The sequence below is a fragment of the Egretta garzetta genome, unplaced genomic scaffold, assembly GCF_000687185.1.
Source record: "Egretta garzetta isolate BGI_Z169 unplaced genomic scaffold, ASM68718v1 scaffold111, whole genome shotgun sequence".
In the NCBI taxonomy this organism is placed as follows: Eukaryota; Metazoa; Chordata; class Aves; order Pelecaniformes; family Ardeidae; genus Egretta; species Egretta garzetta.
Window position 1 is genome coordinate 404,548 of NW_009258672.1, and position 26,928 is coordinate 431,475.

The window sequence follows — 26,928 nt, forward strand, 5'->3', positions numbered from 1 at the left end:
GGAAGTCTTCTTGGGTCCAACCAATGGTTAACTTCTTTCTCAGAGTACTACATTTCTGCTCCAACTATCACATGTAAATTAGAATACATTGCAACTATCTTAGCATATAGGCATTTTTCAATCAGCATTATAAAGTTAGGGTTCTAAATACCATTCACTAACATGCATTCGATCTATTTGTATTTCATCAGATTTTTTTTTAGATTTCATGCATTCCCATTTTTCCCCTGTGAAATGATTCCTCGCACAACATCCATCTGCATCACTACCACTGTAGGGGGTTGATGGTTTTTAAGAACTTGCTACCATACATCAGACTATAAGGAGTAACTTTGTTACTAATTGGTTCCCCCAAAAGACAAAGCAATTTATGAGCCAGCACAACAAATTTTCTCACCATGTATCTGGACATCAGAGTTTCTAAAAGTTTATGTTTGTACTAGTGCAAAGCAACTTTACATGATTAAAACACAGCTTATCGCCAAACCTACAAGATTAAAACTCAGCTTACTGCCAAACATATAATATTCTGGTGCCTACAAACGAAAAGGCTACACCACTGGTCTACACGGGGGGATTGCTGTGTCCATCTAACAATGGCATGTGGCTTTATTACCTCTTCAACAGATCTCTGAAGCAAGCAGAGGTATGATATGATATGAAATGATATGAAAACAGGCTGAAGTGAGTGCCACCAGGTTCAAGCACACCACCAACATAACAGTGCCAGAGCCAGGATGGCTAGCAGGGGTGCCGTGCGCCCAAGGCAAACCACCCCTCCATCTGCCTCAGCCCTGGGGCTACGGCTGCGCATCTCTGGCCACAATTGCACTCATGCGCAGCACCTGCCCTCCAAACAGTTTTGCACTGTGCAGCAAAGACGGACTACCAAATTCCCAAATATGACTGTAAGCATTGAAATGCAACCACCATATCCCCTACGGATGGGAGGCTTTGTCTAAGGCGTGGTATTGGCTTCTTCAACGGTTTAGCTGGGGCGCTAAGGCTGAAAACACCCCCTCAGGACTTAAGATAGGCAAGTCTTCATTTTCCATAGCTTTTCCCTGTGTCCCATGATTATTTGCAGCTGTGCTTCACGCTAGCACATATGACTATAGGAAGTGCAAAGCCATCAGGTGTCCAAGCCTACAGCAGGCAGGCAGGAGGGAAAGTTCCTTCAAACTCTGAGTGAACTCCCTCCCGTTCATTCTTCCTTCTCGCAACGCCCATGCAATTCCCAGGCTTGGGGCTCTCTTTAGCAGAAGCTCGCACAATTCAGCACAGTGTGAGATTTGGGATGGTTTTAGGGTTGTGGGCAGAAAAAGCTGTACATCCCCCTCCACATGACAATGAAACATCTGTAACTTAAAATCACTGGTCAAATACTTTGAAATGTGTAGGAGTGTCTTGAAGAAGAAAGGGAAAGCTATATTTGTAATATTCATCACTTCCATCACTTCACACACGATGTCTCAGGAACCATCCCACCCCTCTGCAAAATATAAATGAATCATATATTAAAGGGAAAAAACAATTATAATATGTAAGACAGTCAGAAGATGTTTATGTAAGCCAAGCACACCCCTGACGTTAACCAAGTAAGTAAATAAGTACTGCTTGTTCTTTCAAATGCCTTCCCATGTTTGCATTTTTACAGCGTGCTCCGGAGCAGCCTCATTTGAACACACAGTTGTTGTCACAAGAAGGGCCCTCCTCTTCTCCCTCCCTCACACAGACTAATATATGCTATTACGCAAAATAGTCAAATAAACTCTGCCATAGCCTTTATTATAGTTCTTCACCACCAAAACCAGCTTTGCTGCCAAGAATTTATTATGTCAGAATGCATCCTTTCAGAGCAAACATCATGTCCCCGAAGAAATAATGTAACAGTTGTTAAAGCTTTCCATTACCTCAGTACTTCACACTGTCTCCCACCACTGGAGAAATCTGTTGATGGTTCAGATAAGGCTTCAAGATTTATTTGGTGATGCCATCACACCGGGGTCTGTGGATTTCATGCAGCCCAGCAGCGTGGTTAAAAGCAATGCAATTCATTTTGCAACATGAGCAATTCCTCAGTTTTGCTACACTTATGTTAAACCTCTCTCTGGAGCAACAGTGGGCAAGATGCTAGGCTTGGTTGGGAGTGCTTAGACGATGACTTCCATCCACGCTCCAAATTATTCTTCCTTCCCCTGCATTTGATTTTCCTTCTAATACCAGCAAATTCATCCACCATTCACTGACTCTACCTGCCTTCTCCCAAGAAGGATTTCAGATTTAAGAACCCCAATGACATCACCTATAATTGGACAGAATATGTTCAAATAACTTTACAAAGAGCCCTACAAGTACAGCTTTATTACATTCTGATATGCGCAGACCCAGTGTATGTTAAGAAGTCGAAGACATTTCAGTTTTAAGCTTCTTGGCTAAGACAATCTGCTTCAAACTATATTCAAAGTAGACAGCTTTACAGAAAAGTACATGCAAGGACAACTTTACATGCCTGCTCTTCCCCACTCTCCCTCTCGCTCATTAAAAGAGAAGAACACATTCCATACTGTAAAATGTACAATATGAACCATAAGCCTGTAAAGTGGGAGTGCAACCCACACAACTGGATCATGGCAAAATACGTTCATTAGGTTTTCATTTTCTTTGGCAATATACTTTTTAAAATAATGTTGTCAGCTTTGCATAAGTTGCAAATACATAAAAATTTAAAAAAAAATCTGTTGAAGTGACACTCTAAGTTACACTTTAGCTAGTTTCTCATTTTGCATAATCACTTGCTCATACAATTTATCCATATGAGCAAAAAGCAGTAACTAGGAATTAGACCCTTCAAAGACTAAATTAATGTACAGCAACATAGTAGTCTCTTTCAAGTCTCGTCAATGTTATATCTCCAGGAAAGAGAAATGAACGTTCACATGGGAAGTAATGTGTGTACGTGTCAATAACAATTTATTTTTAATTATTAACTGCATAGCACTAAATTAATGGTATGAAACCTGTCCCTGAAGCTCTTTCCCAAAGAGGGGATGAGGTACCTCATTAAATGTTAGTATTACACACTATATACATTTGTGCAAAACGATGGATTTTAGTGCTACTAGCATTTTATAATGCATACATATACACACATCTACTTAACCAATTCAAAGGCCTAGTGCTGGGAAACCCAAAGAAAAACCTGAAATCCTCACACTTTGTTGCAGGCAACATCGAGAACCGTCTATGGGGAGGTGGAAGATACGCACCACGCTTGGCCTCCCAAGCAGCTCATGTAGAAAGAGGCCAGAAACATCACAGAAAACGCGCCGTCCGTGAGAGCTCTACTCGTACAGGGCTCTCCGGAAGGCAGCACAAGGTGAAGGGAGGTTCTCACATGTTTTGCTTGGCCGTGCTTACAAACTGCCTTGCCCCAAGCCGGGTGGAAGGCATGGCAAACTAAACCAGAGATGAGATTTAACTGAGGCTGTGGTTCCACAAGCTCTAGCACACTGTTGCCATAGCTTATCAGATAAAAGGAAAAAAATACATATATAAAGTTTTACCCCTGAATTAATTTTGAGCTTGGGTTTCCTTCGTGTGACTTTCGTCCTTTATTCTGCAATATCCCTGGCTGGTAGAACGAAATACTGAATCAGTCAGCATGGGATAAACTGTCCCGTTTATGGATATTCCTGCCCATTTCCACAAGACATCACCAGGAGGTAAATGCTGTTTAACACTTTCTGTGCTAGCCAGCTGTATAAAGCCAGCTGTAGTATAACTTCTTGGTCTTGCTCCATTATCTCCTGCCCATTTAAGCACTGTTTACTGTATGTTGAAAAGGGATGGAGAGGGTGTATCAGTATAAAAATACTAAGTATTTCGGTTAGCAACTCATTGAGACCTAATCAAAAGCCAGAAAAAAAACAAAACCATAAAATACAAGAAAATACCTGAATTTTCAATCTGCAGAGTTTAACAGGACTTGTTACATGTGCTAATTTTCTTGCTGTATGAGAGATTCCTTATTCTGTATTTATTCGTAAAAGTCTACCTGAAACATAAGGTTAGATACCATTTCAAGTAGTTATAAAACCTAAATGAATTAATAATAATTACTATTTTGACCATAGTAATTCTGGCTGATTTTGCATGCCTTCCTCCTTGACACTAAAGACTGAAGGAAAAGACTGTCCTTGTTACCTGTCACAAACTCCTTTGGTCCCATTAAAAATAAACTTTCTGAACCTGAGTGAGACGGGGTTTTTTGAAAGACATAGGACGTCTTTATTTCCAAGTACCTGCTCTAAGGTACCAAATGCATCATTTCCACCATCATTTCCAAATGCCAGCCAGTCTGTTAAGCGCAGATTTATCAGCTGTATTCTGATCTTGCACTGCATCACATGCATCCAACTGCTTATGTATTATCTCAGCCTCCCGTTAAGAAACAGTAATACCTTAGCACTCTTCAGTTCTTTTAGAATCTCTTTGCTAACTTGAACTATTTCAGAAATATCAGGGCTTTTACTAATAAAGCGTGCAGGAAGTTAAGCGCTGGTAGGCAGGAAACAGCAATTCTAATGCCTGTAGAGATAACACGCAATTCCCCTTCTCATGACAGGTTCTGCTCTGCTAAAGTCCTCTTCAGAGCTGGTTCTCTGTATAATGGCCAGTTTCACAACTGTATTAGGAAGAAAAGTGGAAAATGAAAAAAAAAATTCTGAAGCTTTAATATTAAATAGCTTAGTAGTAAAATTTCAGCAAGTTGTTTTTTGGTATATTTTTGAAAAGAAAAATAACAGTATAACAATATAGGACATGCAGATTTCTGGGATGGTGCTTTTTAACAAGCAAATGAGCACCAAATTTTAGGGTGAAAATTATGGGCAGAAGGAGACTCTGGAGACTTTTGACTGGAGTGGCTTTGCAACACACTGCCCCATCATCCCAGTCAGCCTATCCTGCAGCCAGACAACAGGACTCCTCCCTGAAGACCACTGCCTTCTGCCCAGCTGCCCCAGGCTCCTTCAGCTGAAACTGCAGCATTCCCACCTGCAGCATTCCCACCTACAGCCCTCCCACCTACAGCCCGCTGCCACAAAACAGAAGTCCTATGGTTTCTGCACAGCAGCAAGGATTTACTTGGCAACATCTGAGCACCAGGGATGCAATCCTTAATAAACAAAAACTTGTAACATGACTTAAAATATCCTGCCATGATGTTGTGCCCATAAGACTATGTGGCCAACTCGTGGTTATAATCAGATAAGAAAATCTTAACCATGGGCATGATTTTGGAGAGAACCCCAACCACCATCTTCAGCACATGAGCAGGGAAATCTTGTTAGGATTCCCACTTGAAGAATCCATCTTACCACTGAGCTAGAGAGGCTGCATGAAGACTAGCTAAGCTTTACCTATATCAACGTCACTCTCATTTATGCCTCTCCCAGCACCAGCACCAGCAAAAAATTTCCTCAGCACATCTGTTCCTCTACCAGCCCAACCCACTCCCTCTCTTCTTTATCTCCTCCTTATTTTCTTTGCACCTAAACAGGAATGGGAAAACCATTTTATTCTAGCATCCATTTGTCAACCCTCCTCTCTCTCCCTGCATAGCTCCAAGGTCGGCATCTCCTGCAGCACACAGCTTTCCCAAGTGGCAGGAGCTGTACAGCAGACTGACAAGAGCCTCAGTGATTCAGCTGCTGCATGAAAGCTGCTGCTGCTAACATCAGCGAAGCCACCCAGAAAGAGAGCTACTTGTTTCACCTTACTGCTGTTGCTTGGAAAATCTGTGACTACCAATAGAGGTATCAAAGTCATCCTCCAAATATCAGGCTGGCAATATTATGGTACACCAGAACCAGAAAGAAAATTATGCTTCTTCTACATAAAAATTCAAACTCTGAGCAGCCTGTAGGGATTCTCCCTCCTTATCAGAAGAATCGCACCTCCACCATTTGCAGAGAGAATTTTACTATAACCTATTCACATTAGAAGCCAGTCTTTGACAGACAGAGAGTGCTTTGACTTGCAAGCATTCAACAGGAATTCCTATTAATGAAACGCTTTTAACCCACATCATTCAGGTAGGGGCAATTCGCTAACGTGTCTCACAAAGTCTGAGCACCACATTAGTGTTGGGACCATCTTCTTTGACACAACTTGACACACCGGTCATATGTTAAGCTCTGAAGCATCTGCTCCATAATAAACTGTTATATGCTTGCCAAGAACCTAAGCACTGCCTTTTGGATGAGCATTGCTAAGTTGCAAGCCATAATTTAATACTCATCTGACATTGATGGTGACCCAACATTTAATGGAGCTTAATGCTCTTCTGACGCCACTGATTAAATTATTGCTCAGTAGTCCAGTTTCATAATCTACAATTTGAGAGGAAGCAAGACAGATATACAGGCACCGTCTCCTCTCAAATCAGTGAATCAGTTCACTGGCAGGGAAAGGTTCCCTAATTGAAGTTATAGGTAAGTACACTACAGTGCATCATTCGTCAATAGAGAATTTTGTGCAGATGCTTTAAGCCAATTATATGATTATGAAAAAGCAAAGCATGAATTAGTCCCAAGCGCAAGGGGAAAATACGGGTAAAAGCCTTGACCCAGCATGTGCAATGACTTCATAACGTCCTGAGCACTGTCCAGGAAACTCGGTGCTCTGGCCAACAGGAGTTTCTATTCATTTTCCCCCCGGTAGGTTGTTAAACAGTTTGGTCACTGCTTAGACACAGCTGTGCAAACAATCTTTCAATGTTTGGCCTGATGCTTTTGAACTCCATCCCAAAATGTCCCTCCCCTCCTTTCTGCACATAGGATGAGGCAGGCTAATTTGGATGCAGTGGATTAGAGGCTTTCACAGCCTAACTTAAATCATTAGATCCTAACATTTTTGAGTTTTGAAAGAATTTTACTAAGTAAATTAGCAAGCTTAGATCTATGACTAAGACACTTGGTAGCAACAGTTCTTTCTAAATCATTTCAAGAAGGCCTATTCCCATCTTGAAGAAAAAAATACCCCATGAATGCCTAAACATTTTAAAACCATTAAAAGCTATTAAACAAAAGTCATGAGAAAGTAATGTTTTAAAAAGGTCCTGGATGAGAACAACTAGAAAAAGTTTCTGACGGTACAGACATAAAAAACAACTGCTTTTTTTAGCTTCCCAGAAAGTAAACCTTTCATCCCAGATAAAACAGAGGAACAGTGTCAGTACAGAAATATGTTTGTGGGGCTATTCATTACTACATTATTTTCACATCTATTGGCAACCCAAAAACATACCGCCCTCAATAAAGTACCTAAGGACTAACGACATGCAAAAAGAATGCTAGATGCTAGCATGAATGCAATATTAACGCTGCAGAAATAAAAAAGTCAAAATCAGAAGATCCCCAAAGTAAGGTTTCCAAGGTATATGTACCTCAGCAACATTGTAGTTCTCAAATACGGGCCTCATTTCTGAGACCATCCACAATTTTAACTTCAAGCATGTGAATATTCCTACCAAAAGTAGAGCAGGTCACACTAATGCTTTACCTAGGTGTGAGCTTGCATATCTTCTTAGGTGATGAAGCTTTAGTTCTAGTAGAAAGTTGCAGAGTTACTCATGTCCTTTCAGCTGTTAGCAGGCAGAGACTAAATAATTTAATTGAAATTATGGAAGGTATAAACATCAGACCTAAGTATGCCCTTTACTGTCTCACTCAGAAATTAATGTTATTACCTTCGAATATTGTGAAAATCTCAAAAGCATCAGTATTTGGAGACATTTAAAAAAAAGCTTTCCCATTAAACACACATTATTAGCCACTGTTAATATACAGAATATGTTCCAAAATTAATTCTAATATGGTTTTATCAACTATAAGGCCTATTGACGTCTTCATTCATTTTTAGTTATTATCCAGAAATGTTTTAATACTAGTAAAATAACTCAATTCCCATTTTTTCAGAATTTGGTCTTCCAAGACTTTTTGATGGTATGTATTAAAAAAAACCAAAACAAAAACAACAAACCAGCAAGTGTTTTGACCATGCCACAGCTAGTAATTAAATTTCAGGGAGTTAATCTTTGTGTAAAACCTCAAAACCTAACACGCTGCCCACAGGAAGAAGCCCTCCAGATCAAACCTGGCACTGAAACCTCAAGAGGCAGGGTCCCAGGTGTGTCCTTGTGAGGTGCCTGTAACATCTCACGGTTTCTGAAACCTTAAGACAGTATGCCAAGGATAAACACATTTTTAAGATTCTAGAAGCTGCGAAATATATACAATCCTTCTTCCCTTTTTGAAAGAAATATTTTCCGTATTGTCAAGCCCACAAAAATATATTTAGTTCTAACAATAACCGACCTTTGTTTGCATCTTCCTCTTCAATTTCACCTTCCCCACTGCTTAGCACCAAGGTTACACTTCAGCCAGGCCTGCAGAGAGGTTGCTTTTTTCCCTCACTGTATGAAAGAAGCTAAGCTCCAGAGAGGAGATTTTCTTCTGCAAACACAATCCTATTCACTCAGCATCCTCTAAATGCCAATAGGAAAATTGACCCCATTGGCATGCAGGGAAAACATAACAAGGTATTGGGTTTTTTGGTCAGGTTTTCACAGTTACTCCTGAAGGAAAACTTTACCATTCAGCATTTATAGCAAACAAAAGTGTATTTTCCTGTACCTTGGTGCTTCCCAAGACCTTTGACTGCAGCAGTCATCACCTGCGGTCCACTGTCTTTCTCCATGGGTGGCTGAGACAAGGAGAAAGAAGTGCGTCTCAGCCCAGTCCCAATTCATCAATGCAAGTGGGAACACCCCCCACAGAAGTCACCTCTCTCTCATCACTAATTCCCACATACAAAACCACCTCTGTTCCTCCCCCGCCCACGCCTTGCAGTGCAGGTACTTTGGGTCCCTCACTGCATCCACTCCAGTTGAGGAAGACTTTGGTGTGACCATCCCCGATCTCTACCCAAAACCCATCTGACCTGTACTCAGGGCTTCCCCCTGTGGGCAGTCGGATGGCCAGCCACCCACTCCCTGTGAGGCCAGGGGAGAAGCTGCGAGAAGCCACAGCTCCCATCTTCCTGCTTTTGGTCAGCGTTCCAGCCTGCCTCCTCCCCGCAGGATGGGATGCCGTGGGCTGCCTCGCCACACACGGCCGGGGCATCGCCTCGGGTGCGGAGCTACCCCCGTGCTCGTCATTAGCAAAGCTGGCAGAACTCCTCACAGCATGAATTCATTGTGAAGACTTCTCCCACCAGGGCTTGGGGCGGGTCTTGGCCATTTAGAACAGCAAAGGGAAGGACGGGGGCTGATTAGCAAACTTTCACTGATATTTTCCATGGCATTCCCTTCAGAGTTCCCTGGAATATACTATTAAAAATGAGTGCTTGCTTTTAATCTTTCACACATTCTGTATTTTTAGAATACAAATAGTTATGTGAAAATTCTTTGGATGAAATGCCAATTTTGCACAGAGGAACAGATCTTGATTTAAGAAAAAGGTCCTACAATTATGGACCCCTGAAGGAATTAGCTTTGGAACCTTTTGAATATCAGGCTGAAAACATAATAAAAGACTGCACTTCAGTATTTTCAGGATTTCTGTGGCTTATAAATTTTCTTTTAATTTATAATTGAGAGAGCTCGTTTTTAAAGTTAGTCAGAGGTCTATTCCAAATAGCTTTTTAAATAGCTAACTAGTACTAGAGAAGAAAAAAGCAATCCAATGAATGTGTCACTGTTACAGAACCAATGTTGTATCACGCTTATAATATTTCATTAAATCACAGACCTTTAGAAGATGAGAAATCACTAGTTTCGATCGTGAGTAAAAGTATTCACCTTTGCACCAAACACTAAAAATGCCCAAACATTTAGAGGCAGTAAAAGAGTATCTTCCAGGCTTCTGTATGACATTTAGAATCCTTTTAATACTGTTTTAAGATTTTGAGAGTTTAAAAACATTATTTCAGGGAGAAGGAAATGTAGTTTGCTTCAGCCAGTAGCCTCAAAGCTTGAAATTGCTGCATCCCAAGTAAAATTGTTAAAGTACAATTTTTTCACTTAGTTACAATTTAAAAAAAAAACAAAACAAAACACCATTGCGCTAGTGACTACTGCTAACAAGAAAAGACGCGGTGATTAAACGTTTCATGTCCTTTAATAGCTAATCTGAAGTGCTACTGAGCGTTCAAAACATGACAAAAATGTCAATTGTTACACAGCTTCTGGCTGTACTGCAGAGCGATGAGTACGCTTGGCTTTCTTCTTTGGCTTGAGTCAGAATGGGAACAGGGCAGACCTGGTAGCTGACGCGCCGGCTGTGTGGAGTTGCTCTTTGCAGGATGGCCTGAGAGGCGTCCCCCAGTGCCTCAGCTCACGCCTACCAACCCAGGGGGCTTTCTGGCTTCCCTCTGCTCCACACAGTCCGCACATTTGCACAGGGGCAGCCACCCATTTCAGAAACCTAACTCTAACTAAAAATGTCGAATTAACTCCTGCCTTGCCTTCGGCCGATTCACCAACCTGCAAGAAGTTTCTTTGTTAACTGTGAGAGTTCACCGCGCGCTTTCCTTGCACGCAGGCCTGTCTCGTGTGCCAGGTAATTTCACCCCCAGTGAGCACATTAATAATCTGTGAACGGTGCAGGGAGGCGCAAGGCTATGGTGAGAGATGCCTCCCCCCGCCCACCGGTGGCTCCGCACCAGCACTGCCCCGGCACGGCCGTGGAGCCGCCACCAGCAGGGACCCCCCTGCACGTTGGCTGTCTGTGCTTGCCCACCAGGAGCTCGGTGGCCACACCAGTGACTGCATGGCTGTGGGCCAAAGCAAGAGCCAGGGAAGACCTTCTGTTAGTCCTCCTACCCAAAGCATAAAGCCTCTCCACCTGCTCTTCCCTGTGACCTGCCTTGGCGTATGGTGACTGCCATGAGAATTTTTCATAATACATTACCATTATGAAATGAAAAAAGAAAAACGGTGCATAGTTTATTCAAGACACGTTACATCAGTCACCTTTTTTACATCAGTCACAGTTTTTATGTTAGAATGGGTTGGCTTCTTTTCCTACAAGTCTGGATATTTTAATATCACCAATTCTCTTATGCAAACTCAAAACCAGAAAAGGCTTAGCCTCAAACTGTAAAATGATGTGATTTCAAATTTTCCTTGAGAAAGTCTGTAAATACTCTTGAAAGCATTCCTTCAAATGCCATCACAAATACCGGTACAAAGAGAAGCTAGAGCTGAACCTAGAGCTTACAAGAATGTCAACATTTACTGTGACTTTATTAATACCAAGTACTCTTCAGGACCTGTGCTGATTTTGCTGGGCAGAGTTAATTTTCTTCCCAGTAGCTAGTATGGGGCTGTGTTTTGGATTTGTGCCGAAAACAGTGTTGATAACCCAAGGATGTTTTCGTTCCTACTGAGCAGGGCTTACATAGCGACAAAGCCTTTTCTGCTCCTCACCCCACCCCACCAGCAAGGAGGCTGAGGGGCACAGGAACCTGGGAGGGGGCACAGCCAGGACAGCTGACCCCAACTGGCCAAAGGGACATCCCACACCGTGTGACGTCATGCTCAGCATATGGAGCTGGGGGGAGAAGAAGGAAGGAAGGGGGATGTTTGGAGCGATGGCGTTTGTCTCCCCAAGTCACAGTTACGCATGATGGAGCCCCGCTTTCCTGGAGATGGCTGAGCACCTGCCTGCCCACGGGAAGCAGGGAATTAATTCCTTGCTTTGCTTTGCTTGCGTGCATGGCTTTTGCTTTCCCTATGAAACTGTCTTTATCTCAAACCCACCAGTTTTCTCACTTTTACTCTTCTGATTCTCTCCTCCATCCCCTTGGGGGAGGGAGTGAGTGAGCGGCTGGGTGGGGCTGAGTTGCCGGCTGGGGTTAAACCATGACAGGACCCCAACCAATACTTTGAGCTCCTTTTAACACCTGAAGGTACAATACAGACTCACCAAATGATCTATTCATCTTATCTGTAGACCACTTTTAAAAATCTTTAAAGTCCTTTTATGACCTGACTCATAATTGGTACTCTTACTGAGCAATACAGCCCCTCCCGCCCTTGTAACAAATGGGATGCAGATCCAGCTGATATCCACAGCAATGCCATGTATCAGTACTTTGTCAAAGCACTGATATTTCTCATACAGCTTCAGGGAGCTCCTGAAATAGATTTTGATGCTTTATTTGTTTATTTTTCATCAGCAGAGGTTTATTTTGTAGTGTCTCACTTATCATTGTAACAGTGATAAGCACTGAGCAAGATCAAAGCAGACCTAGAGTTTATAGCAGGCAGGAATTTTACACCAGAGGGTTTCCTATTGCTCAAAATAATTTAACTTAGTTAATAATTTAAAAAAATGTGCAGTACTCTTCTTTCTCCTACTATTCATACATTGCCTCTCTCTTTTTACATGTGACAAATTAGGTTATACAGGGCCTACATTTTACGGAGCCCAAGACAACAGACATCCATCCGGTTGGTTTCCGGCACTAAGCCTTTCCCAAAATACCATGTTATGAATTACACTCTCTCCCCTCCTACATTCAGTCAGAACGATGGCGAACCAGATGGCAAATTGTGATGGCTTCTATTTCTCAGCCAGAAGTGCATGCAATTATCATTTGATTACAAGATCTCTCCCTCCAAATAACCTACGCAATAATTCACTTCACCTTTTCTGTTGTGCCATTCAGGCTGTAGCGTCCCTGTTGAATGATTCTCTACTAAGGGATGAAGAAAGGTGCCTACTCAAGCCCGTCTCCATCGCTTCCTGTTGGGGAGGTGGGGTTCGTTGGTCTTCATTTTTAAGACACTTTTATTTGCAAAAAGAACCCAACTTGTTCAGTCAACAGGCTCAGCAACAGTACAATGAACAGAAAACTCATTTGTAAAAATTTAAGCCACTAATAATGACTTTTTCCTTTTTCAACGAGCTACAGAATCTGCACCAACATGACCACAGAAGGATTTGTCAAGGGACTGCTTGACAGCTGGGAGAAAAGTTTATGGGGTTGTTAATCCTCAGTCCACCCCACAGCTTTTGGCACAAGAAAAAGATAGGAGGAAAAGCAGGTTATGCATGATTTGTTTAGAAGATGGCTCCATCTCAACAGCCAACCCGGCTTCCCAGCTGGGTGAAGTTCTTCAGACCCCCAGATCTCAAATCAGGAGTGACAGGCCTTCAAGTCCCACCTGTGCACACTCAGATCCGTACGGAAGAAATCAAAGCGCTGCAATGAGGACACCACTGGAAAAACATACAAAGCTTCAAATAATCTGAAGGGCATCAACTAACACTGAGTGCCCAAAAAAGTAGAGACAATCCTGCCGCTTCACTTAAAAAAGGCATTTTTCCTGCCTGATAGCTTTAAAAAAGGTTGCTAGCAAAGGAGTAACATGTTGTAACAATTTCTTTACTTAAAACACATTCCCAAGTTTCATGTATCAAACTGAATGACACTTAACCTAGTCTTGCCATAAAGCTGAGGCATTTACAGTTGCAGAACAAGCTGTATCTTATAATGCTAAACAAGACTGAAAATGTTTTCTGTGTCAATGATTAACAAATCTTTGTATTTTCAAATATAGAAAATGCCTTAATGCCTTATTATTTCTAAGTTATACGAGTCCAAGACAGCGGTGTCCTAGAAAACCAACATCAACAAGAAATAAATCTGTCAAAGAGCAAACAGTTTCTGCCTAGCAAACAGGATACGTGGAGAGTAATATGGAGTGGTTTTAATTAGCTGGGCATCTCAAGCTGTTACAAGACAAATTCCTTTCATTAAAGAAAGCAGCCAGTCAGTTAGAAGTGCTTCAGTGCACTTAAAGTAGAGATGACACGAGGCATTTAACCTCCTCCCTTCCCCTGTAATGAGAAGGAGCGGGAGGACTTGCGATGCAGTGGGTCATGGGCAGCCTCTTCACCTGCCACTGACATACCCGTCACTCCCAAGTAATGCGAGCAATACAGAGGGTCCAGCAGCACATGGGAAAAAAATCAGCGCTACAAAGAACCATTTTCTGTAATTTTGTTCAGACACCTGGAATAAGAGTTTCTTGCAAAATGAAATGTCAGATTTTTAAGGCCTTCCAGTATTGAGTATATAAGTTTTGTTGGGTTAGCCAAAAAATGGTGCCTCTAGCAGTGTGATACCCACAGCAATACGCTGTTACTTTGCCGGATGGCTACTTAGTTTCTGTACCAGATACTACAGGTTTTGGCTACTGGGTAAGCATCCCTGTGTTACTAAACACGGAGAATTTTCTTCATTACTTGTTTGGTTTTGTTTTTCTTTTCTTTTATTAATCTTAGTGAAATATTTGCTCATTAGCAAAGGCAATTCTCTTTCTCAGGATTACATCTCATACCGCATGGCTCCTGAGTCAGCACTTATTTTATACATGCAATTTCAAAAATGTTACTAATAGAACTTAAAAAATGGAAAAAGAATTTAACTTAGAACCAAAGTGACTGAGACTATGTGTGTATGCATAGTACACCTTTTTTCTCCTCTCCACTTAGGTGACTCTGCTTTCCACATCATTCATTTGTAGCCCAACATACTGTTCCCACTTCCCCCCTTGCTTCGGGCTAGAGGAGCACCCCGAAGAAGAGCTACGCCAGCTCCTCCTTCTCCCGCAGGGGCCAGGAGACACATCAGAAACATTGATGAAAAACCCACTCCACCGATAATTAGCAGAGGAGTTTCTCTGCCCAGGCCCACAGAGAGACTCACGCGCTTAAAGACAGAAATTAGATGCCTGAATTTAAGACCCCAGTCATCAAAAGCTGCTCTTAATCTTTCAGGGCGTGACTGCAGACAGTTTTGTCTGATCAAATTAGGAGGGAGACAGACCCATCTTTGTCTCTAAATCCTGTTCTTGCCAATGCCACCCCGGCGCACCAGCCACACGTGCGCACACACATCAGCCAGGATGCTCAAGGTATTTAAGAGCACAGGGAACCTTTATGCTCCAAGCCCTTGTTCCCAGGAGTATTAAAAGATTCTGGATAAAGTGAAGAACAAAATATAGACAGCCCTGAAAGCAAAGCTGGGAATCCAAGACTCCCTCTTGCAGCTAAATGGGGATTCGCTGGACAGCAGTTTCTTATTTTTACCGTGGTTTTGGGAAGAGAGATTACAAGATAGTGCATGAATGTCGGATTGTTCCCCTTCAGTTCAAAACAAGTCATTGTTCTGGGATGGGAAACTGTGGTTTCTCAAAAGACAAACATCCCTTCTTGCTTGTTTCATTAAACTGGCAAAAGAAAATTTAATTCAAATTAAGAAAACTCATATTCAAAGGATCCACTGGAGAAAAACAATTGATATTTATGTGCTGTTGCCACTTTGCACTCATTACAGGGGCTAATGTTTTGCAAGACACATCTTTTAAACCTTACTAAGCTTATTATTTACTATCTCCTGACAGGCATGACTTCATTTCAAGAGCTGGCACTCATCCCATTGTGAGAATCTAATCTTTAATAACATATTCTCATTAAATATGCACGTTGAATGCTAAAAACAAAAGCTAAAACACAAAACAAACCAAAAAACACATTCATTTGACTAAACAAAGCTATGGGATTAGAGCGCACAGAGCAAACTTAAATAAAGTCACATATGCCACAGCAAAAAGTCATTAAGGGAAGGGAGAAAAAATAAGGGGGAAAAATAACCGGGCAGACAACTCTTTATAGCTGGCCTTATCCGACCTCTCTGAACTCCTAGCTAGTTTACTTCCCATCTGTCATATGATAATAACTTTAAAGGGAGCACATTTAAGAACTCATCAAAAGTTCATTCAAGTCAATTGTTCTTATGGTGCTTGATTACATGAAAGAAGGGTGAGTTCTTCTAGAGGAGCTACAAGGATTTATTTTATTTTTCTCAACACTGATGGCTGATTCTTCCCATTAAACCATTTACAACTTATCATTTTGTGCTGTTCCACAGTGACAGAAAAATCCTAAAATAGTGAGCAGTAAACAAACCCAAATGACCTCTCGAGATTTAAATACCTAATCATGCCACTAAAAAGCTATTTCTATCTATTTTCTCATTTTTAAATTACAGTAATCTGGAAGCCATTTTCTTTCTAGGGAGTATAGTCATAACATTTGACATTACTGAAATGCTTTGAACTCAAAAACTCTGAGCTACAACTTCGTGAACTGCCATAACACTTTCAAAGACTCTATCAAAAGAAAAGTACATTAGATAAATCTGTAATTTTAGGAACAATTTTATCATTGATTGAAACTAAAACCTGACGTACATCAATCTTTTCCTTCAGAGGTTTCATTTTAATTCTTTCTTGAGGTGAATTTTGATTTAGGAAGATTTATCAAAACAGCATCCAGCAGGAAACTCCTTCCAATATTTGAGAGCACGAAACGAGAGGGTACAGGCTTAAGATTTACAGGTTTAATTCTTAGGATAAATACAAGTCAATTACCTTGTAAGAGGCAGACCACATTACCGACCATAAACAAAGTGAGGAAATCTAATGAAATGACAAGACAACACTACAGTTCCTAGATGTTATTTAATTTTGCCTGTTAGTTGAATTAATTTCATACATACACAACTGAAGAGTTATGAGCATGTTCGTTTTTCCTTTGGATCTAAAATGTCACCAATTCTCACCACAGCCTGCAATATATTATCAACTGAAAAACAGATGTTATCTAAAGTAAGGGTCTTTTAATTGTATTTCTTTTATAAAGGACTGGGCAGCAAAGGTTTTATTCTGCTTTACCTTCTTTTCAACTAGAAGACAAATTTTTGCTTAATTTTTTGTTTTTTTGAGGGAATACATCACATATCAAAGTTATATTTTCAGTTATTCTATTACACAGAGAGCGCTCACTCCCCTAAACAGGAGTTCCCACAGATTTGCAGAGGTGAAAAACATTCAGGACACGGCATCCTGCAAACTCAAGACCCTGTTCCGCAATCCCTGGCAATTGGATGCCCAGGGCAGCCACCTACAGCACGCCATCGCAGCCTGCTTCGGAAAGCATCATCTCAGGAAGACGGATAAAACCCTCTGATCTGATAACACCACGAGAAGCAGTCACTAATTGTCCAGTCTGTTCAGGTCTACTCATTCATATCTCATTAGCATTAGTTACCTCCAGTTTGTAATTGAAGAGTTCAGTGAGCTGAAGGACAAGTGATGAAAGAGAGAAACTAGCTGATGTCCAAATAAGTAAAAACAAAGGGTTTTGTCGACCAAGACACAACACGGGAGGAATCAGTGAGCTCCTTGTAAACTGACTTTGTAAACTTTTAGTAACTGAAATTACCTTTAGCCTTCCATAACAAATTTCATCTTTTATTCATCTAGCAAATACTACATCGTACATGGAGCATATTTGCATAGAAAAGTGATTTTTTTGTCTTGCATCAAGTGTCTTGTTTTTCCCAAGACCTTGGGTGGGTAGCTGGTAAGACCATTTTCAAATACTGGCATTTCCATCAGGAAGATGGCTAGCACTCCTTCACTAGCTTTGCCATGACTCTTCAGCCGTCTTATTCAAGCCAAGTTAGTTACCAGAAACGGCAAATCCTTTATTTACAAGGAAAAAAAAAAAAACCCAAACCAAAAAACAACACAGGGAAACATGCTAATCTTAGGAATACAGAAGTTTCATGACTGCATTTGCACCATTTTACTTTCTATAGTTGTTAAGGGTAGCTTAATCATAATTCATGCAGGCATTCAAGTGCTATGCCAGTAATGTAATTTGCTAAAGCAGACGTTTAAGGCTATGTTTAAGGCTTTGAAGGCTATGAAATATCCAGTCCTTTTAAAAAATTAGTTTATTTGCTCTCAGGGAGTCCTGTCATATACCTAACTTTCTTATTTTTCCAATGATAAACTGTCATCCTTCCTTCAAACATTCAGATTGACACTGATATGGAAAGTTCTTATGTGCAATGATTACGTTCCCTCTCAAATCCACACACAGAGCATGACAAATTATTCACACTACGCTGTGCTCTTGGTCTCAATTATCAAGGCTCCAGAAATAGGCTTTTGACCACAGACTGCATTAAACAACTAAGATCCATATGGTTTAAAACATACAATGAAGTAACAGCTAAAGTAATGAAAACTATAACTGATTTTGAAGTCCAGTACCGAACAGTGAAATTACTGACCACAGGTATTTTCAAGAGGACTTGTGGGACACAACCTTCAAGACTATATTAACAAACATAAAGAGCAATTTAAGAAACAAGAAGCCTCCACACTCTAGGTTAAACTAACATATAGTTACTTTGATTTGAAAATATTTGAAGACCACAATATTTGAAAAGGGCAATAAACACCTCTCTGAAAAGCAGTAATGACCACTTCATCACCATGCACTTACAGCAAGTTTTGAAAACAAGTAGAAGCAGACTACAAAAATAAAAACACACTAACAGGTTTGCATTTTTTTTCATATTAGCTCTCATAAAACAAGGTCTACCAAAAAGAGCCATACTTGACCTCTGAAGAGAAATGGAGACAAAGAGCATGTGCTTCCATCCATGACAATAAAGTGACAATAAACAAACCAGCCAGAAGTCAACCAGTGCTGGATACTTTTTGGATATTTCACTCCATACTTCAGTCACACTTTAATCAGACTAAGACAAGAAGAAAATTGTTATTTGTTCAGTGTTTAAAAGGCGTACACAAAGCAGCAGAAGTGTAGATTCACAACAGTTGACTGTAAACAGCGTAAGTTACTTTTTAAGAGAGCAACTCCTACATTGCGTTCAACAGGTCCCTCCACCAGTATTTCTTGAAAATCTGAAACAAAACAAGGATGAGAATGGCACAGCACCTTGCCAATCTGATGAAATCTAGTCAAAATATCAAATGCAAAAGCAACCAAGAGAACCACAAGAAGCCATTAAAGAAAGTAAGGAAGGCATGTGTCAGTCATGGATACCAATGAAGGGAGTCCACTTACAAAGTTTTTAATTATTAACATGGAATTTAATCGGGGGGTGAGAGTTAACTTTCCCACTATTATGAAGAATGCCAGCGAGCTTTCAGCAACCACACCTGGCCAAGATTTCAGGTTCATATCTCACTAAAAGCATTACAGTCTCTCATCCTTCTCATGCATGGTTTCAGTGTTGACTCAGAGGGAAGAATGCCATCTAGTGAATTGCTCAGACAACACTGGCACGTCCCACCTATATTTACCTGGCCTCATTACGCAGAGGAAGGTTTTCTTCACCTTCTTACTGACATGAAGATTATCAGGAGAGAAGGGAAAGGGAAAAGGAAGGGAGGCCAGGGAAGAAGAATCTATTTTAAAATAGGTCATTTATAGCTGTAGCTATTGGCAACTGGTGGATGTGGCCAAACTAAAAATAAATTCTACACTTTAACAAAAACAGTAATATTATAAACTTCTACACGGCCAACGATCATCCTCTGTAGGAGGCAAGAGCCTTTTAGAGGTGACCTAGCCAGCTGCTCAGCAGCATCCATGGGTACCTTCATCCTTCCAAATACAAGAGGGCCAAGGAGAAGGTCCCAGCATTACCCCAGCTCGTGCACACCCTTAGCTCCCAGCCCAGCACTCCTCCAGACCATTTTGGACATCTCACATGGGAAGATTTCATTCCACTGGTGCTACCAGACCATGCAGCGCAGGCACAGCCCCACCAGCAATATCTGAAGTTATGTGAAAATGGCTTATGTGCTTGCACAGTTCAGCTGGACATCCACTGACCACCCACCGCGGACACCAGTAAAATCCTAGCAGCAAAGTCTCCACGGCATTCACAATCTAAACTTCAGCATTACCAAATAAAGACCCTGTTCCACTTAAATCAATGGATGTTTGATGCTCATGTGATTCTTAAACCATTTATTAAAAACAGCTATTGGACCTTTAATGTAAAGGCTCCGTTAATTCTCATCAACTTTTTGCCCTCTTCTTCACACAACACAAAAGGTATAATACAGAAGCACAGCACTTAGCATCCAACTATATTAAAAAAATACACATCAGCTGAATACAGTTTAATTACGGCTTACTCTGGTACACTCATACATTAATTAACTGTTTACTTGGAAATTCCCACCATATGGTACTGTAGCAGATGTTAATCATGTAAGGCCAACACTTTGAAATTACTGTTCTAGGCACTTCATCTGAGGTACCAAGTGCCCTAAATTTCTACTAAAAGGATAAACTGGAAATGCTGAGCACCCTACAAGATGACACTCATGGTTATTTTCTCGAAGATGACATTATTTGGCAGATAAGCAGAACAAAAAGGGCTGGGTTTTCAAGCCTCCAGTGCTTTCAAATTGCTTGATACAGACAATGCTGAATTCCCTTTGCGTAAGAGAAATGCCTGCACTAGAAAGCTCACAGAAAAATTTGTTTTATCTACCAGACATCTGCCAACCCCTGTATACAGTGAGGGCAAAACAAATGTATGAGTGGATGCCCAGGTAGCATTCCAGATCTTGGGTGCAGCAGATCAGTGGACTGGTGCCTTCCAACCCTTCACCCTTCAACTGCAAGGAAAGGAACATTATCAGGAGCAGCAGATGCTTGCACTTGGACAGTCAGGTATTTTAAATTTAAGAGCAAATGTCCTGCTAGGTCAAACAGTCCCACAAGAAGAAATTAAACTCCCTTGACAGTGCTGCAAGTAGGTTCACAAGGCAGTTGCTTTCCTCTGCATTTTGACTATAACATGGGCCTAATATTGGGCTCCCAACATTTTTCTTCTTGAAAAATACAACTCATCTCCATCTCCCTACTTTACCTTTTTAGAAAAAGCAGATGCGTTTGAAAAGCTGGAAGAGATGAAGAAGAAAACTTGGCGTTTCAGAATTTCATGACATAGCCCTTCCAGAACTGGCACTTATTTAGTAAGATATTTGGGAACCCTTATCCTGCAGCATTTGTCTCGGTAACTATTAAGCTTCTAAACTGAAGGTTTAAAGGTTTTATTAAGTGAGTTATTGAAGCAATAGGTGGGATGGTAGCACAGTTCTGTTTTATTTGAATCTAGAAATCTAAAGCTAAGTTATCCCGCTAAAGGTAAGGGCTTGCTACAGGTGATCATTGATACAGTTATCCTATGATTTAATGAGAAATGGTAACTTCCTAAAGAAAAAAACCCAGCAGCTACATAGCAAGGAAGCCTGAGGAACAAGCTTTCTCCTTCTCCTGGTTGCATACCTTTGAATGCAAGCCTATACATGAAGAATTTTCTCAGGAAACAGCTTTTCCCTATTCCTCTGGAAATCGGTAACAAATACTAGAACTTGACTCTCAGAAATACAGTACAATCAAATGCTACAGTAACTTTACTGAGATTAAGTGTTTATTGACACTTCTGAGGATCAGACGGAAAGGCTAGACTGTTTGCCACTTTGGGTTTTATAAGATAAAACTGCCTGTTTTATTATTGTCGGAGAGCTAAAAGACAACTACTTGCACAGATTCTAAAATTACATCTGTGTATATATATATTTCAAAACTCTCATCTGAAAAGTGATCTGTTTTGTATCCCTGCCTTGAAAAATTCTTGACACCCATTAACCAGAAAAGGCATTTGTAAATTGCTTGGTTTAATATTGTGGCGTGCAAATAAATCTGAGTGAGATCAGAATATAGAGCTTCACTGAACTGTTGCAAAAAAACACTTGAGAAAACATATTGTGAGGCCATATTTAAACTAACAGATGTTTCAGAAACAGAACAATATGTTCAAACAAAATAAAGGTGTAAACGGGCAGTGTTAAAAGAGCTTCACAACTAGCACATTAATTTCGGCAGCAAGTGAGATCACCTTATCCGGGAAAGCTCCCTCCCGAAAAGATCATTAATTTAGAAATGAATTCGCATGCTATACCTAAAATTTGGCTGCATGAGTTATTTGCAGAGCGGCTGCTTATGTAACATCGCCTTCGCTATGGCAACACCAGGGCTGTTAGGCTTTGACACATCCCAGTTGCAATTGCAGTTTCATTTTCTGCTGATAAACAATGGCAGGAGAGGTTCTCTAATCGCAACCCAAGCTGCTCTAAAACACATCACCGTGACTGATGTGGTGGCCACTGATACCGCTAGAACTCCTGACGGCAGAAGGGCAAGCAAAACGCAAGAGATCCACAACAGAAATAAACAAGCCAAAGAAAGAGACATCTTCCAGCGCTGCTTTCACTACAGGTTTAAAGCCAGAGTCCTTAAAACTGAAGTTAGGAATAACCCACTTTGACTCTCGCCTATCAGTCTTTGTACAAAATGCCCTCTCCAAAAAGACCCCCAGCTTGGCTTACTGAATCTGTTATTCCTTTCTTACAAACACAGTAACCAGCTATAAACTAAAAAGCTTAGGAGTTCATCAAAATTAAGCTCCTACTTTTCATATTTTTCTACAGCTTTTCTTACTAGGCATTACGGTAAAAATCATAACTCCATTTAATAGCATCATTTCAAAGCTAACGGAGTACTCTATGTACCCTCTGATGCTGCAAAATTTCAGTTTGCTTTTCTTGGGAGGAAAAAAAAAAGTTTTAATGCTAACAAATTGTAAAACACCTGATCTATTCCACATATGGCACTTAGCAATGACTATTCAAGTTGATGACTATTCTGCAGCTCATCAGTCATCTACCGCAACCTTCACAAGGAACTAAAGAAGTTTCAGAATCCAAGTATTTTTCATCTTCTGAAACATCCAGCTTTTGTTTCCCCGAGACAACTCAGCCTTTTCCAGATTATTTCTAACACTCACATTTGTTAAGGGTGCTACCAAAAGCAACATGAAGTAGCAGAAGAAAGCACCTTTAATTTAATAAATCATCGAAAACCAAAACAGACAGACAAAATCAAAAGCCTGAAATGAGGCACACGTATACGTGGCAAGCACACCGCCTCTCTACCAAAAGGCAGATGCTCACAGGCCTCTGCGGCACTGTAGTCCAGCCTACGCTCCAGAAAAAGCTCTATCCTAAACTCTGTCTGTAACACAGCCTTCTCTGGAGAAAGCCAAGGCAAAAAATGAGGTATGTCAAATAGGGACCCTGAAAACAGGAGTCGTCCTTACTGGTTTTAAGACCTAAATCCATTCACTAGATCCCAGCGCTGCGAGAGGGTTTGTGCCTTCACTGATGAGCTTCTCTGTTGCTACCTAATGCTTTGGGGACTGCAGCAGGGCCTGGGCATTGCCACAGAAGTCCTAGGGCTCTGCATGTGCAGGAACAGGAATAAAATGATCTCCACAGCAATTTTTTTTTTAAATTAAGTATTAGAGTCCTTCATTTCAGAGCATTCCCACAAACTCTTGCGTTTTCTTGACGACTATCATACAATTCCCGTTACACCAAGTGGAGCGCAGCTGTCGGCAGCCCGTGACAACTCCATGCAAACACGCACGCTATTGAAAGTGGACGTGAACTTCTGCACGTGAAGAGCAGACAGAAACTCAGATCTTAAATCCATGTAATATTCAACCATCCAAATGGAGAACTTTTGCACTCTGCTTTTGCTTTGCTAGCAAATTTATGTTTCTCCTTCTCCTCCCCTAGTCCTTCTAAATATTTACATCCTTCTAAATGCTGGTAGAGTAGACTTCACAGAGGTAAAAAGCCCCCATTCCTCAGCATTAGAAGCCTTTAGAGCAACCCCATGCCTCAGATGTCAGCTTCTTGAGTGTGACTACCATTACAACAGTATGAGCTTAGCATATTTAAGCTTTGTTAGATGAAGTAATATCAATTTTTCCAGGTGAACTGCCTTTTTTAACAGATTCTGCCATTGAGAGATTGGTACTGAATTAAAACTAGAATATTGTTAAAAGCACCAAGTCCTTATCAAACTACAGCCATTATAAATAACTTTGGACAAAAGAAGTTAAATTTCAAGACTCAGTTAAAAACATCCTGCTGATTGGAAAGTAATTGTGTGTCTTTGAGTTTCCTCAGCGCCTCAGAAATCTAAAACATATCTGACATGTTCCCTTCCTGAGTCAGTGAAAGCCATGATGTTCGACGGCGCTCGCCTGTGCAACGTGTCAACATCTTGCAACGCGGCAGTGGAATCCACACATGTCCTCCAAAGGGGAGGCAGAGGAGGTGATTGACACAGTTTCAGCTCACTGATCCATGCAGGGTCTTTAAAATTAGTACTAAAATATACGAAAAGCAAAATAATACGCAGTTTGAACCAATTTAAATATTCTTTTTATCCTCCACATACAATATGCCATCCTGTGGGAGAGATGAGCTAATCCATCTGCTCTTTTTCCAGCTCTGTGACAGTTCATCTTCTGTCGGTGGGTTCATTTGCAACCATACAAAACCTCATATGCTGACACAGGCTCTGCTCGTTTCATCCTTTTCATTCGCAAAGTTTTTACTGGGACTTTGGTCCGCTACTTCTTAACGTACACATTCTCATAGGTCGAAATCTTGGTGGTCGCTTATTTGCAGAATCAGTTCCAGGTACAACTCTCTCTCTCTCAGCAGCATTATTGAGTCCACAGGCCATTAAAGGATCCATAGACCAACCGTGGATATCAAGGAATTAAAAAACAAAAAAGAGAGGACATTGGAGAGACTGTATTTATTCCACAAATACCCATGGTCTTGAGCCTGCTCCCTATCCAGCCATCCAGCCCAGAGCTCAGCACTTTTATGTAACACCTTTGAGAGGGAATACTTTCCCTGTCTTCATTTCTCACATCTTTAACGCTAGGCCACTGCCCTGAACAAAATGCCACTGAGGTAATGGCTCTTTTGCCTAAATAAAGAATTCCAGACAGGGCCTTTTATTGCAAACGTTCAGGTCATACCAGCAAGACCATCACAAAAACACTGAGAGCAATAAAATCTAAAGTGTTTCATTTCCCCTTGCTTTCAGATAACTGTAAACACTGTTAAACAGTAGGGTTTTCCTTTTTCAGGGAAGATTTTGCTTTGAACGTTGGAATCTATTTTGAAGAATGCTCTTTACAGAGCTGCTCTGAGCAGGCATATTACATAGCAGGGCACCTCCTTAAAGGAAGAGGTTAAAACCCAGCGCAGCATTTATAATTCTGTAAAATAACCCCAGTAAGTCAGCAAAATGTTCTCGCATCTTGAAGTTTAATGTAATTTATGCAAACCAGACTTGACTGCCGCTAATGCAAAGACCACTAATGCACTCACCCCAAAGTTCTCACGACAAAGATGCGTTCATGTTTTACCCGTTGAACTGTCTTGGGTACCTCTTAAAACGCAGAGGCTTTCAGAAATGTGGTTTGTTGGAGACGTGTTTAAAGCAGCAGCAGAACATATTTTTTCACCCGGATTTCAATACCAATGTTTGCAACACTGCAAACGGTACGGGAGGAAAACAAAGTTGCTGCAGCCAAGACCACTTGCCCTCATCCTCTACCGTCCTTCCTCCAAACTCTGCAAGGTGTGATCCAGCAGCTTAGGACCAGACCTGCCCACGGTGGCTGGTCTTAACTCATTTCCAGGCTCAACTTCCAAAACCAGAGCAGCTATCTAGGTAGTTTCCTCAAACAGTGCTAGTCAAAGGCAGGTGCTCTTTGCACCTCACTCTAAATGAAGGTTCGTCCGCAATTTGGAATGCAAAATGAAGAAACAAAAGCTTGAAGCAACATATATGCATGCTTGCTCATTAAAAATGAAAGCACTCCAGAGGAAGAATCGAGCATTCGCACCAAAACAAACAGGTTAAACACTAAAAAGCAAGCTTCGTAATCCAGAAAGTAGGCAAGGTTGCAATAACTACGTTTTTGTGAAGCTCACGTAATTAATATTTAAAACAGATCTACAGTTCTGTGTGTCAGTCACAGGTTTCTAACCACAAACCTTGACCCAGCCTCACAGTTTTCAATGTTATCATTTAGTCAGCCTGTTGTTTTTAAATAACCGGCTTTACCCGGACGCCATGCAGAAGCAGAGTATGCAATGTACTTCACCTGTCATTTAGGAAAAGTATTTGATGTATTACATTCTTGAAGTGTCTTAAAAATGCAGTATCTGCAAATTCATTATTTTTTCTGCTTTCCCAAAGTATGGAGGAGGTATCTCAGACATTGATTTCAAAAAACTCCTACACAATCTTTTTTTTTTTTCCAGAAGTAAAAATGTCGGAAGCTAAATAGGTATAATAAAACATTTTGAAGTTGAAAGGGGTTTGCTTTTAATACTGATCATCTATAGCTCCTTCAAGTTTTTTATTAATATTTACTAATTTCTTGGGATATGAAGTATCATGTTATTTTTTTTTTATTATTATTACTATTATTCTGTGGATTGAGCATGCTTCAGAAACAGCAAAACTATGTATGTTACTGAATATAATTATAACTCAACAGCTATAAATGCCAGGACTGAATAACTGAAAACATATGCTATATGCCTGAAATTTTAAGGATGATGAAACTGTCACATTAGTAGCACGCAGCATGTTACAAAGAACTCCCACAATGTAGCAGTTGTTCAAAAGTTGTACCCATCCGGTCATTCTATCTTTATAAAAAGATACATAATACTAGATGGTGATTTATTCAAAACACAGCTGCAGCCTAAGTTAAAGGTAATAACAAAAAAAAAAAAAACCCAAACCCGAACACCACTGCAAAAAGACCTTTGTAAATCACAGTGTTAAAGCCGTGTCGGTGCAGGCAGAAGAACAGAAAAGCATTTCCAGAAAGTGCAAATTTTATTCTCGTTGGGCTTTATTTTGGGGGAGGACAGGTGAGGGAGCGGGAGAAGGGGAGCAGCAGCACAAGAAATACCGCCTCAGCCCGGCGGACTCTCCCAAGCCGATGGAAATCACGCATCTGTAAATGCCGTCCCTGGGGAGGGGGATCACCACC